Raw genomic sequence first — 15,420 nt, forward strand, 5'->3', positions numbered from 1 at the left:
CTTTTTCTGTGTTAAATGTGTTAAATGCCGGCTAAAATTTTTGGGGTCATTCATAAGGAAATGATGCATCCTCAGATTGCAGAAAGCACACTTAGGGGTAACCAGCGCAGAAACTTTGCGCGCCAATAGCAGTGCCTTAACGGACAGCCTAACAAGCGGAGGGAATGTTTTCGGTAGCATATGCAGCGATTTTGCGTAGTGGAATTCACCGCACATCTTGAGACTCCCTATATGCACGCACGTGTCTCCTGTTCCTGACCTGACCAGGCACAGGCGTGTTAAAACGCAGGAGCGCATGCGCTTCTCGTAACGCCCATGGCCATGGAGAGGTCTTGGCCGGACACACCAGGCTTTTATCGCCTAATATGTCGTTCCAATTTTTACGGCCTTTCTACCAGGCGGTGGCAGCATATTTTAGTTAAACACTCTGGCGTCCACTTTACGCATGCTTCAGATTAAATCCTATCCCAACCTGGCCCTTTTCCATACCATCATTCCAGAGTCTTTTAGCTCTACTTGCCCCGACTCTGGGGCTGTTAGCAATCTCGCACACATGTTATGGCGATGCCCCTCGTTACAGGGACCCAATCGCACCATGGAAGAAGAATGGAGCTTAGCCATCCAGAGCTCAGAACTTTCAAGGCAAACTTGGGCTGCCCAGAGAGCCCACGATACGTCAGTTAGGCTCGGCCTATCAGTCCCCACATGGGAGCGGCCCGCAGCTCTGCCCTACGACAACGCTTCTGAGGACCTCGTAAATAAACGTTTTTGTCTGCCTGTCTGACTCGAACTGCTGCGGCGCTTCTTGGCCAGTACTGGTTCCCCAGAACATTATGTCTACGCGCAATTCATCATCACAAAGTCACTGCATCAAAAAAAAAAAACTCTTGCGGAGTGGAATAACGCGAAAAACGTTTTACGCGACGTTTTAAATGCCGCATCTTATGCAAAATCCATGTATTTTAACAGGTTGATTTCTTTTCGTTTGTTTGGTACATATTTGCGAGCGCAACCACTGACAGTGGTCTTTCAGGAAATCCACAAGTCCTCAACTGTAGAGCATCCGGCTGCATATTCTAGCACAAAATGTCTAAGTCTTGCTCTAGAACATGTAACACACTGCTTGCTTGCTTTGCTTTGCTTTGCTTGCTTGCTTGCTTGCTTTGCTTTGCTTTGCTTTGCTTGCTTGCTTGCTTTGCTTTGCTTTGCTTGCTTGCCTTCTTTGCTTTGCTTGCTTTCCTTGCTTTGCTTGCTTTCCTTGCTTTGCTTTGCTTGCTTTCTTTGCTTTGCTTGCTTTCTTTGCTTTGCTTCCTTGCTTGCTTTATTTTGCTTGCTTTCTTTGCTTTGCTTTCTTTGCTTTGCTTTGCTTTCTTTGCTTTCTTTGCTTTGCTTTCTTTGCTTTGCTTTCTTTGCTTTGCTTGCTTTCCTTGCTTTGCTTGCTTTGCTTTCGTTTCCTTGCTTGCTTTGCTTTGCTTTCTTTGCTTTGCTTGCTTTGCTTTCTTTGCTTTGCTTGCTTTGCTTTCATTGCTTTGCTTGCTTTGCTTTGCTTTCTTTGCTTTGCTTTGCTTTCTTTGCTTTGCTTCGCTTTCTTTGCTTGCTTTGCTTTCCTTGCTTTGCTTTCTTTGCTTTGCTTTGCTTTGCTTTCTTTGCTTTGCTTGCTTTGCTTTGCTTTCTTTGCTTTGCTTGCTTTGCTTTCTTTGCTTTGCTTGCTTTGCTTTGATTTCTTTGCTTTGCTTGCTTTGCTTTCTTTGCTTTGCTTGCTTTGCTTTCATTGCTTTGCTTGCTTTGCTTTCTTTGCTTTGCTTGCTCTGCTTCTTTTGCTTTGCTTGCTTTCTTTGCTTTGCTTTCTTTGCTTTGCTTTGCTTGCTTGCTTTGCTTGCTTGCTTTGCTTTGCCTGCTTTGTTTTGCTTGCTTGCTTTGCTTTGCTTGCTTTGCTTTGCTTTGCTTGCTTGCTTGCTTGCTTTGCTCACGTTACTTTGCCCGCAGTAGTCGAAGCTAGAGGGGAGAAGCCGTCCTGGGCATGCGGTCGTTGGCCGCTTGGGGGGCTGCGACGCGGAGAGCTACGACAAGACGGGGGAGAAGGCACCGGAGGAGATGGCCCCACGTTGCGCATGTGTTTCGCCGCCTGGCAACGTCGTGGAGGGTCGCATCAGCACCACCTAGGGAAAGCCAGGTACCCCAAACAAATGGCGCAGATTCAGATTTATTGCAGTAGTACGGTAAATTCTAACAGGTACGGAATAAGTAGCACGATACGGCGTCCCTAAGTTAAAGAAACTGTCAGGGGTGCAGTTGCCTCTGTTAACCCCTATAGCGTTAGTTCAAAAGTGCTTTGTATTCTTAGCCAACACAAAAAAAGCGTTTGGTTTCACTTCGCGCTCACATTGAATAATCGAAAAACACGTGTTTCAACGCTCCTGATGCATTTACAGAAAGCTTCACTGTATATAGATGCCAACGAGATACGCTGAAACTGTTTCATTTCTTTTATCACCGGCCGAGACGCTCGCCTCTTTCGCCGCTGATGGTGGCACAGAAATAACGTGGGACGTGGCACAACGCGAAATAACTAACAGAATAAAATGACCTCGAAAGTGTGCCTGTTATAAATCGCTGCGCGAAATAGTAAATTATGGGCACGATTTCGACTCGCAAGTGTTCAGTGCAGCAGCCGCAGCAATATATCTAAGCGAAACGGCTCGCCCAGCTGGCGAGTTTGCTCATCGCTACGGACGGCGTCAACATAACACGCATAACATTCAACATAACATTCAACATAACACACATAATTCTGAGGCGATTGTCCGATTACAGGGGACAGCCCGCCAAATATGTGGCCTAATCAGACGAGTAGCCACACGACACCGCGGTATGAAGGAGGCTGATATCTGCCAGCTGACGCAGGCTTTCCTCATCAGTCGAATCGTGTATTCTTTCCCTTACTAGCACCAACGCCTTTATGACAAGGAAAAGGTTAACAGCGTCATTCGCCCAGCTTATAAAGCTGCCCTTGGTCTCCCGAGGTGCGCGAATGAACGATTACTTGAGCTAGGTATACAATACCCTAGACGAACTCGTGGAGGCCCATAAAACAGCCCAACGTGAACGGCTCTCCAGCACCGCAACTGGCAGGGTCATTCTAAGTAAACTCGGGCTGAATCCCGTTATGAATTCAGCAGGAAGAACATTACTCGGTGCGGTCACACGCCGTTTGGTTATAAAACCATTACCCAAGAACATACTCCCTGGGAGACACGACAAGAGGCGGCCTGCCAGAGCCAAGGCCCTTCAAGAAAGGTACAAAAGCAACCAGCACACCGCTTATGTTGAATGCAGCAAAGCAAAATCACCAAACTTACGTAGTGAGGGTCGTGACCGGAGAGGGAAGTATCCTCAACGCCGCGACCATAAAAACAGTGTCCACCGTGGAAGCGGAAGAGACTGCCATCGCTTTGGCCATCATGAATCCCTCCGTGCAAACTATCATAAGCGACTCAAAAAGGGCAATAGTTAACTTTTCGAGAGGCGGCATAGGCGTCTGTGCAGCGCTAGTCCTACGGGACTTTACAAATGAAAATACTGTAGAACTCGTATGGGTCCCTGCCCATTCGGGGAATCAAGGGAATGAGGAGGCGCACTGGGTAGCCCGAGGTCTAATCAACTGGGAGGTGTGCCCCTCAGACTCGGATCCCATGGATGAGGCAGCGACGACATACCACGAAACAACAAACTACTACAACCAAAAAAGGCGAATCTACCAGCCTCCAAACGCAAGCCACACGCGAGCGCAAGCCTCAATCCTGCGTCGAATCCGAACTAAGTCGTTCCCCAGCCCACATTGGCTGGCCATATTTACCAACGGGCAATGGAATCCAATATGTCAAAATTGCACAAATCAAACATTGGCTACCCAAAATCACATTCTTTGGGGGTGCGAGGGCTTACCCCCTCCCAGGTTGCTCCTGCCAGCTCCCTCACAACAGACGTGGGAGGAGCTGCTCAGAACGCCGGATGAAAAACTACAAAAAGCCCTCGTTGCCTGGGCCGAAAGGGTCGCTCCTCGTGAGGGGCCATCCTAGGACTCGGGCCTGCCAGATAACTGAGCAGAATATCAATAAAGTTGTTACCACCACCACCAATTTTATTTTCACTTACGAGTGACATATTGTGCAGACATTGATTGTGTTGGCGAATATAGTCGATTTATCGCAAGCTACGGACGGATCGCAAGGACCGTCAGCCGCAGATCCGATGGCCAGCGAGCTAGGCCTACTGTTTCCCAGAGATTTCCAGCGCACCTGGCTTCCTGCTCGGTTTCTTCTACCGTCGGCTTCGAAAAAACCGAGCGTATTGTAACTTAAGCGTGACATAATTGCCGACACGTTATAGGCTGACCAACACAGGCGATTTATTACGGCCTACATGCGCTCGTATCGCAAGCGCCATCGGTCTAGGATCCGACGGCCCAACGAGATGAGCCTGCTGACTCCTTCATCGGCAGCGACATGTCAACGGAACCGACAGTGCGGATGGCCTGGTGAAAAATCTGCCGCTCGCATAGACGTGTTTTATCGCAGTAGCAATTATGTGGACACTCCAGGCGCCTTTTTGCGTCGCCGTCGCCGAGATGTTCCGTATAAAGCCGTATGCTATATGCGCGAGTGAAAGCGTGCTAGGGTGGGCCGACAATCGCGGCTTACCCCCGTGCCTCGCGAGCTATAGGAGATGTTGCGCTTCCTACCCGCCTTCCTCACTCGAGCACGCGAGATTGAGCCGCGTTCGCCGGTTCACCCTCGCACGCTTTCACTTGCACATATCGCATAAGGCGCGCGGCACCCTTGGACTTTATACAGAACCTCACGGCAATGGCAACGCCAACGCCAGAAATGCGCCTGGAGTGTGCAATTGGCGTCGTGTAAGGTAGGCGGAGCCACACTTTTTCGACAACAGTTAAAGAAATTTGTGATGCCGCAACATTTCCATGGGGACAGATTACCAGCGAAGCTGTTTCTGCGTACATGGGCTGCATGCATTATGAAATCACACATTTTTTTTTCATACGGCACCACACTAGAACGACACAAGCGCAGCCGCGATCACAGCACCTCTCATGCATCTGTCGCAACCGCTGCTGCAGCGGCGCCGGCACCTCCTACGCCCGTGACGTCATACCCACAGAAGCGCAGACCACGTGGCGGAGTACTTGAAGCCTGCTTTGCCTCCGCCGCGGGTCGGCTCGGTATTTGGCTATCTCTGGGATCGGCCCACGCATTCTTGTCGGAGCGCTGTCATAGGGACGTAAGCCGGCCAGGGTACCCTCACTGGGCGCGCATGCGGGGGATGCATACGACCGTTTCATCGGGCGAGGAGGATAGGGCGCGCGGAGAACATTTCCTCCTCTCCGGCTTGGGCGATCCGCTGCGGCGCTGCTTGAAAGTATTGCTGTCGCGTGCTGCGGAACGATTTCGAGATGTTTTAGATGGTATTTTGTGAAATTTTACGCCATGTCCGTTCATATAAGGTCGTCAGGGGAGCCTTCCGGTGAATCGGCAACTACAGTAGGCGGAAATATCTCTTGGGGACGCAAAAATGTAACACGCTTTATCAGCCACGGTGTACGCACATTATCAGTCGCGGTGTGTGTACGTGTAGTGAACTAGTCATCAGGTATGCCGTGGAGTTCCTCAGGGAGGAGTTCTCAGCCCAACATTATTTAATGTGGCACTGATTGGCCTGGTGAGCGAACTTCCACCTCACATCCACATCAGTGCATATGCAGATGACATCTGCATCTGGTACAACACGCCCACAACTACGTCCGAAATTACAACGGGCTGTCTCATCTACTTCACGATACATACGGCGTCAGGGTTTGCGCTTAGCTGCCGAAAAATGTGCTGTGGTTGCATTCACGCGCAAATCCGTCTGCCACTACCCGATCTCTATTAACGGTGTCATAATACCTTATGTCTCCCACCACAGATTCTTGGGCATTATCATCGACCGCGATTTGTCATGGACGAGGCATGTTAATATGTTGAAGCAAAAACTTAATCTGTTTTGCCATGTTCTTCGCTTCGCAACAGGCATCAAATGGGGCCCCATGGAAGGCTCATTACTAAGACTTTATCAGTCTCTTTTCGTAGGCTACATTCGATACAGCCTTCCGATACTCTCAAACTTGAGCATATCCTGCTTACGGACATTAGAGAGCGTCCAAGCGCAGGCACTCAAAATATGCCTCGGGTTGCCACGGCGTACCTCCAACAAACGCACAATTGAGGAAGCCCACGTATGCCCATTATCGATATACCTGTCCCATGAACCACTTCGTGTGTATTTACGCTTACTGACACGACACAATTGCCATCTATTGACGTCGGTTCTACATGAGCGGCCGGACAGCAGTTTCACAAGTGCACTCCGCTGCCATCTACCCCACATAACATCAGGCTATGCCCTTCCATATCACCCCGTCAAACCACCGTGGGTGATGGTTCAACCTTCCGTATGCGTACATGTCCCCGGCATACTAAAGAAATCATTGGTTCCCGTGAGTGGACTACAACAACTTGCTCTTGCGTACATCTGGTCAGAATACCAGACATATGTTCATGTTTACACAGACGGCTCCGCGTCACCAAAGGCATCGACAGCAGCTGTGGTGATACCAGCCCAACAGATGACTCGAGGTTTCATACTAGACCATAATTCTACATCAACCGCTGCAGAGCTTGTGGCTATTCGGGAAGCGATTCGCCACATCTGCGGGGAAAGACCTCAAGAGTGGTGCATTTTCACGGACTCAAAACCTGCGCTGCAAATTTTGGGATGCTTCCTGCGCCACACCGCATATCAGGTTCTGGCACTGCAGATCACCGAGCTACTTTCATGCGCTCAAGAAAAACACCACCGCATAGTGTTCCAATGGATCCCGGGACACTGTGGGCTCAATGGTAATGAGATGGCCGATGCTGCAGCAAGACGCGCCCTCAGCAATGGCCTGCTTCCTTCCTTGCTTCCTTCCTTCCTTCCTTCCTTCCTTCCTTGCTTCCTTCCTTCCTTCTCCATATCGGTTTTAATTCAACAAAGAAAACCGGTGTCTCTGTATTAGCAGCATGAAATGGTAAATTTGCTCACTATCTGATCGCTTGGCGTAGGGAGTAAAACATAAAGCATAAGAGCGCATGCTCGTGCACGGCCAACCTAGCTAGGCAACCACGAAACATCTAAGCGGCAGGCGCTATCAAATATTTGTGATGCACCGGCATCGTTCTCGCGCATTTCAAGTCCAGCAGGCTTCAAATTACCATATGTCTACGCTAGCCTTCCTGCATGAGGCCGATGGCGCTGCTCAACACAGCGATCACTGCAGGTTGGTGAACCAGCACAACACATATGTAAGCTGTGCGCTTCGGCATTGCCTTTTTGGCCTGCATACAGTCATAATATATTAGAAGTATCGCATAAAAAGAATGCGATGCCTACTTTTGAGGACAAAATTTCCGTTATACGTGTGAGTGCGTCGTAGAGAACGGAACGAACACAACCGAAAAAAAATTCGGTTATCATCCTCTTTCTAAAAAAAGCAAGAGAAAACGGGCTAACGCGGCAATACGACCTCGCATAGTCACGCCGCACAACGCTTATGAATATGTAACCGCTGATGCCGTATGCTGGGACCATGCGGTATATAGAACAAAGATATCTGTAATCCAGCACCTACCACTGCTTAGGACGCTCGCGCAGTTCGTAAACAGTCTCTCTGCTGGACAAGCTTAATTCAGACTGTAAGGTATGCCGCTATTACTTTCCGAAACTATTTTATTCAGGGGCGGAAACCTCATCCATCGAACCAAGTAGTCACGCAATGTAACCTGCAGCGAACACTTTGAACGCTTGTCAAAGTATAACAGCACAACTCCTATCGTAGCAGAACGGTACTCACGCTGTTACGATCGTCGCGTATGTTTCATGACTCCTAAACCGCAGCTTAGGAATAGAGGATAATACTGCAATAAGGTCAAATTAGTGATTGGAACATTCAGAAATACACAATTGACCTCCGAGGCTGATTGTAGGCTCAAATATGCGCGCGCACGTCGCGCTGCGTGTTCCGTCCACCTCAACGCCAGCAGAAATTCCGGCCATGACGCCTTAAACCACTTCCGCACGTCTCACATAACCGTTTACCACGTAGAAAACACGCGTCATTCTAAACAGACCACACGACCGCGAAAACAAACGCCAGCACCTGCCGCCGAGCGTATACCTGCCATGCAAAAGACCGCTTTCACCCAAGCCAGTATGGCGCTGCTCATAGGCGGCGCCACTGCGTTCACAATATGGCGGCGCCTACGAAAAAACGGTCTATAGGTAAACAGCTTCGCTGTAAAAAAAGAAAGAAAAGCAGGCTTCCTTCACTAGACTCGTGTAGCCAGAGTAGGTAAAGAAATAGCACTGTTGTTAACGTAATAATAAATCAAGTAGAACTTACTTGAGTTGGGGAAACGTGAAAATCATTTACTAATTTAATGAACGCTTTCGTGACGCATTAGGGAGACACTGCGTTCCGGTTCCGTAGCTTTCACAGCACTGCCAAGAAAAGTTATATCCTCGTATAGGTCTCCATTTGCTGACGGTTTTTAGCGATGGCATGATCACCAAAGCCGCCAGCGCGTACTCACCGACGCCCTGGCCGCGCGGCCGCTCCGTACTCCGACCCAAGCTGCGTTGCCGGCTGTTTTTCAGCTGGCAGACGTATACAAACTCTGAAGCCTAACTGACATCCAACGTAAAAGCTATAAAAGGCTACGTAAGAGGCAAGAACTGCGGATTACAGGCTAAGAAAAAGAATAACGCGCAAGCAAGGTGTTGTGCCTTCGCGTTAAGCATATGCAAGGTAACGTTTAGGTTATGTTCATTGATAATTGCATTTCAAAGCAAGAATTCCGGACTCCGACGCACTCCGGCGCACGTTCCGTCTCAGTCTCCTTTTTCTTGTCGTGCAGGCGGGAATGTTGCGAATCTCACCGTTGACCGGTTGGCAGACACACATTTATTGACAGAAAAGTCCAGGCAGCTAAGAAATTCCATCAAGAACAGGTATTTGGCATACGGGGGGGAAAACATACGGTTGAGCAAAGTACGACGTCCGTGCATATCGATGTGCCCGCACAACAGCAGCTCACCAACGGTGGAGAGAAGGACCAAGGCGCACGCGGCTCCAGTCCTCAAGGTGTCGCTCCTCCAGCACGCGACGCGCTATTGAACGGTGTGTGCGTTCGTTCTCCATGATTTCCGTGTTTCTCAATTCATTTCTGGCTCTTGTATTTGGACGCCGAGCTAGTGCACCTATAGCCACGCGCTTGCAGGACTGATCATAATATTAAGCCGTGTTTGAAGCCACAGCATCTGTAAACAGAGAAGTCGTCAGCTTATGAACGCGTGTATATCTGAAGATCAGTGCGAGAATTAGGCAATTCGCGAAGCGCAAGAGAACGAAACCTACGCGTAACTCCCTATCGTTCCAAAACTTGACACTTGCTGCACCGCAACTTGAGAAAAGAGCGCGCGTAAACAAGTCCCCATATCCTCAGCTGGCCTGCCGATGAGGTTCGTGCTCCACATACGCAGGGCATGCATGGGCGACTTCACTTGCGTAGTTTTATGTCGCATAGCCGAAACGAGACTCCGACGCCGACGGGGCAACCACAGCGCTCATTAGTTGCGTGCATGGAGCTTCACTATTAGTTTCGACGAACAGCGCGAGTACCTGAGCTTTGATTTTTCACATGAGATGCGTTTTCTCGCGGAGGGAACGAATCTGGGAGGTTGCAATGCAAGGTTGTTTTGGAGACACCAGTGGAAAATTCGAAAGCGAATCAACACTTCACCGCATAAAGAGGCTTGGCGACGGCTTCGGTTTCAAAGCAGTAAGCCTCTTGAGTATGCCCTGCTAATGGATATCCAAGGGTGCGATAACTAGCAGGCATCAGCGGCTCAGCGGCGTAGCCAGGGGGAAAGAGGGATGGAGGGAGTAAAACCCCTTAAACTTCGTAAAGTAGTGCCACGCTTTCAAGAATGCCGTCCCCTCCTCGCGCGCTCTGGCCGAGGCCGACGCCGCGTCGCTATTGGCCTAGTCATGACGTGGGCCCTCGCGCCGTGCATCAGCGCCATTTTTGCTCGAGAAGCGTCTACGGAGCGGCGAGGAGCGCATGTTGGCGCAGTCGCTACGCTCGAACAGTGTAGACGGCGCCACATTCGAGGAGAGAGCGTGAAAGAGAGGAGAAACTAGGAGGGGGGAAGGCGGAGGAGGACAGTGTCACTACATTACAAAGTTTAAGGGGCTTTAGGAGGGAGCAGGTATTCCAAAACGGATACATAACGTGTTTCTTTTTTTTACCGTTAATCCGAGACAATGAAAACGTATGAAAGAATACGCGAAGCTTATACTTTAGAAGACGCCGTAAATGTAGTCGAATACCCAGCATGAACCCATTTTATATACAGTCTAGATCTTCTTTTAAAAACGTCGCATCAAATATTCCCTCTAGAAAGAGGATTTTGAAATAGCTTAAGAGTCTCACCGAAACAGCGACAAAATCCATTTTAGGACGCTTTCAAACGGTAGTAAATACATCGGTCCAGTGTTTGGTTCTTATATTTGCAGCTTAGCATTATTGTGTTGTACAATGGTAATGGAAAAAGATCAGCCCGAATAACTGCTCAGGGCCTCCGAGATCTCGCACGCTGGCAGGTTTTGTTCCTGCCGTCCTATCCCCCCCGAACCCCCAGAAAAAAAAGAAGAAAAAAATTAAATGCGGCGCGTGCTCCCGGCTGCCCGAGATGGCGCTGTTAGCCGAGGGCTCTAAGTTCCTAAGCGCTCAGTCACAGGGCTCGACGAGGTTCCCGTTAGGCTGGTTAATGAACTAGAAGGGAGCTCTGGTGAAAGCACTGGAAAAAAAATTTTAAAAGATAGACGAATACCAGACAATTGGCAACAAAGTAGAATGAATTTAATTTATAAAGTAGAGGGGTAGAAAGATAGAATTCACTCGTATACACCGTTGACCATTACATCGGTCACATACATGTTAGCAATGCAGGCAATTAAAGCTGCGAGCATGGGCAGAGAATAATGGCATTTTGGGAGAACTTCAGGACGGCTTCAGAATAGGTAAGCGTTCAGATGATAACTTATTTGTTCTTACTCAGTGTACGAAATATCAAGCGTAGAAAGCAGACCGTTATATGTTGCCGTTTTATGGATTACAGCAGCGCATGACAACGTAGTACACAACATTTTGTGGCATATTCTGGAAGGAGAATGCTTAACAGATGATTGTATACAGCTTTTGAGAGATTTACCTAGAAAATACCGTTTGCGTTGAATGGGAAGGGATGAGGAGTGAGGAGAAAGTTGATATCAACAAGTGACTTGCCCTTTACCTCCACTGCTGTTTATCATGTACATGGTGAGGATGTAGAGGGCGCTAGAAGGAAGTAATATCGGCTTTAATCTGTCATACAAGCAGGCGGGTACAGTAGTAGAGCAGTAGCTTCCAGGTTTATTTTATGAGGACGACATTGTGTTGCTAGCTAACAAGCAAAGTGATTTGCAACGTCTGGCTAATATCTGTGGACAGGAAGGCAACGATTTACGTTTTTAATTTAGTGTTAGAAGATGAGGTGTTATGGTATTGTTATGGTATTCAATGAAAACAGTGAGCAGACAGTGGCGATACAGGGCCAGGAAATACCTCGGCTAACGGAATATAAATACCTTGGTATTTGGATAAACGAAGGCAATATACATATGGAAACGCAGGAAAAAACAACAACAGTGAAGTGGAAGAGAAATGCAGTCATAATGAAACACACAGCGCTATGGGGTTTTAGGAACGGCCTGCAGAGGTGCCGACATGCAAAGTTTTCCGAGCCAGCTGCGGCAGCGGGGTTGGCGTTTTCTAGGAACCGACCGTCAGTCTCCAGCCGAACGGCGCCACCAGGTCTATACTGTGGAGACTTGCTTTGAAAGGACGACAAGGCGTCATTCCGCGGCCTCTTGGCGTCACGATGTCTGCTGCGGTGACTGACTGTGTGAGGAACTCTTCGTCGCAGGAATGCCGGGACGAGGTCGGCGAACCAGGCTTTGTTAGTGAACTCGCCATCACCGACATGGTCTGTCGGGAGCGGGGGAGTTCCTCATGGAATTTATTTGGCGACACCGTCCCACGCGCCTTTCAAGACGCAAGACAATGGAGAACCACGGCGGCCACTCTGCAGGGGTCAGCTCGGGGATTAAGAGGCGCCTCCTTAGGGCAAGACCTAGTTCTGCGAAGACCGTCTCGCCTCGGTGGGGGCAGTGAAACCTGTGCGGAAGTGTGTGTGTGTAAACCCTCCCCCTCTAAGGCCTCTCGGCTACGATGACTCTGGTCGAACGTTTTCCCTCACCTAGGGATCTACGGAGGACAGAGTGTATTTAAGGAGCTGTTGCGCGGCTCCTCAGTGTGCTTTCTCTCGCAGTCATGCTAGACTGATGAACTGCAACGTCCTTATGTAGATACTGTAAATAAACCTACATTCTTCGTTCTCGATGAGAACAAGTCTCTCACTTCAACAACATCCTCAGCGTGGATGAGTTGGACGACGGCATGAGCCAGCTACCATCTAATTCATGCCCGACTCCAAACTTTACAACTGGCTGACAGCGGTGAGACGGACTTCGCGACGTGGTGCTGTGTCTGCGGTGAGTGCTTGGTTCTTGCTTTGACTCTCTAGGCTTCATTTTGTGGTTGTTCTGTTTAGAACAGTAGGGAAGCTAGATTGTTGATTGTTAGCTAGGTTGTGTTTTCCTAGATAGGTTTAGCGACCAAGATCAAGGCAGTAAAGCAGCAATCATGGAGTTAAGGACACTGCTGAGAGACGAATTGTTGATTGTTGGTGAGGAACTGGGTCTAGAGGTACGCAAGGAAACGCTAAAATGGAAATTATTGCAGCTAATTTCCGAACAGGCCAGTGAGGAAGACATTGAAATGGGGTTGGAACTTCTTAAGAAAAGAGAGAAACAGGACAGAGAGAGAGAGAAGAAAGGGACAGAGAGAGAGAGAGAGGGAGACGAACGCGAGAAAGATCGCGAGTCAAGAAAAATGCAAATTGAACTTGAAAGCAAACGTTTTCAGTTGTTTCAAGGAAGTGAAGGGGCTCTGGGACAGCGAAGCTAGTCAATTTTGTTGCCCTTTGCTCAGCCTCTTTTTGTACCAATTCTCGGTATGTTAAGCAACCTTGAGAATTCTTCGTCGCTGTGGAACGCTGTGGTCGCATGATGCATTCGCTTCATCTTTTTTCATGTACTGTGTCCAAATTTTTGCCTCTACTCATGCGATTTTTGGACCACTGGTGCTGTAAGTGACCCGCTGTCGAACGACACCTCTTCAGCGGAAATCGGACCTGTCATCTTCAGTTCATCGCCGATTGTTCCAAAACATCCAAACCCCCGCGGTGAGGCAGAATCATACCGCATGGACAGGCTGTTAAAGCCATTTGAGGTCGGGAACGACATAGTCTTGTTCCTATGAAATTGTGAAAGGACTTGCGAGAAGGTGAACTTCGGTCCGAGTACATGGCCACAGCGGTTGCTGTTTATGTTGTTTGTGAGGCGGCGGAAGCAATCGCCAGACTCAGTGCGCAGGATGTATATGCTTATGTGAAAGTTAAGGCTTGCCTTTTGAAAAGGTACCGCCTTTCAGCGGAAGCTTTTCGGCAAAGGTTTAGAAGCACTAGCAAGAAGGATAGCGAGAGATATCCGGAGTTCGCATATGGCTTAAAGGCAAGGCTAGTGGAATGGTTGAAAAGCGCGGAAGCGTACGAGAGCAGAGACATGATCATTGAATACTTGTGTCTAGAGCAGTTTTACAAAAGCATACCCCAAGCTGTGAAACTGTGGGTGCAAGACAGAGGAAATGTAAACACTGTGGAAAGGGCGGCCGAATTAGCCGAAGAGTACGCAACGCGTAGAAAGCTGAATGCCGAGGACGGAAATTGAGACAGTCCAAATGGACCACGGAAACCATTTACGTTCAAAAAGCGTTCGCAGTCTAAACGACTGGAGCCTGTAGTCGTGGAGAAAAAGCCCTCAGAAAAAAAGCGAGGAGAAATCAAACGGGAAACCGTACAAAAAGAGCAGAAAAGAACATTTGAATCGGACCGATTCACTGCTACAAGCGCCACAAACTAGGACATATCGCGGTAAACTGCGGGAAGCCTAACGTAGTTTTCTCCTACGTGGATGAAAAAGACGAGAATATGGAACTTTAAGCCCATATAGTCACGACCTGCAAGTTAATGGCAAACCATGCCGGGTGCTGCCAGGCAGTGCCGCCACTATGGACATTGTCCATCCGTCTTATGTGACGGTAGATGACTTCACTGGAGAAGTAGCATTGATTAAGCAGGTTGTAGAAGAACACAGCATGTGTCTGTTCATGGCCAAAGTCAAAATCACTGGACCATTCGGGGAGCTCGTGACCGAAGCTGAAGTTCCCACATTTTTGTCGCGGCAGTGCCCTTACATCTTTTCGAATCGGTCGGATCAGTTACTGCGTGACAAAGGGCTTAAACTGGGAGAGGGCGTAGTACAGGCATTGACGCGAGGCCAAGCTCATAACATCGCGTCGCTTTTGGCTGAAAATGCAGAAGCTGCTCCAGCGGAAGTAGCAAAAGAGGTAACTTCAGTAACCGAATCCGAGCTAGGCTCGAGGGACAAAGAAAAAACGGTTGAGGAAAGCCTGCCAGCTGACCAGCTAAATGAGAGCGTATCACTAGGGTGTCAAAGTTCGCGCCTGCAGGAAGAGCCTGCTGACGCAATCCCAAGCGAGACAAGGTCGTTACTATCACCGGCCTCCAAGAACTTTGATCAGCTCTTACGTGTGCACAGAGAGTCACTGGCAGCTGAACAAAAAATGATGACAGCTTAGCTAAACTACATCACACAGCTAAAGAAGGCATTGCTAGGCGCAACGTGACGATACAAGCGAGAGAAGTATTGTTGTATCGGCACTACAGAGACCGAAAGGGCAGGATTCTAGATCAGTTAGTCGTACCTACTAAATACAGGGAGGACCCTTTGAGTCTCTGTCATGGAAATGGGTGGTCCGGCCACCTAGGCATAAACAAATCAAAGGAAAGATTGCTTATGGAATACTACTGGCCTGGCTGTTTCAAAGACGTAGAAAACTTTGTAAGATCATGCGACGCCTGCCAGCGCTCTGGTAAACCAGTAGAGACATGGAAAGCTCCACTGAAGGTAGTGCCCTTAATAACAGAGCCTTTCAGACGACTTGTAATAGACACGGTAGGGCCTCTACCAAAAAAAAGGCGGGTTACAGGTACTTGTTTACCATGCTGGGTCCGGCTACA

Source organism: Dermacentor variabilis, chromosome 8 (genome assembly GCF_050947875.1).
Source record: "Dermacentor variabilis isolate Ectoservices chromosome 8, ASM5094787v1, whole genome shotgun sequence".
NCBI lineage: Eukaryota > Metazoa > Arthropoda > Arachnida > Ixodida > Ixodidae > Dermacentor > Dermacentor variabilis.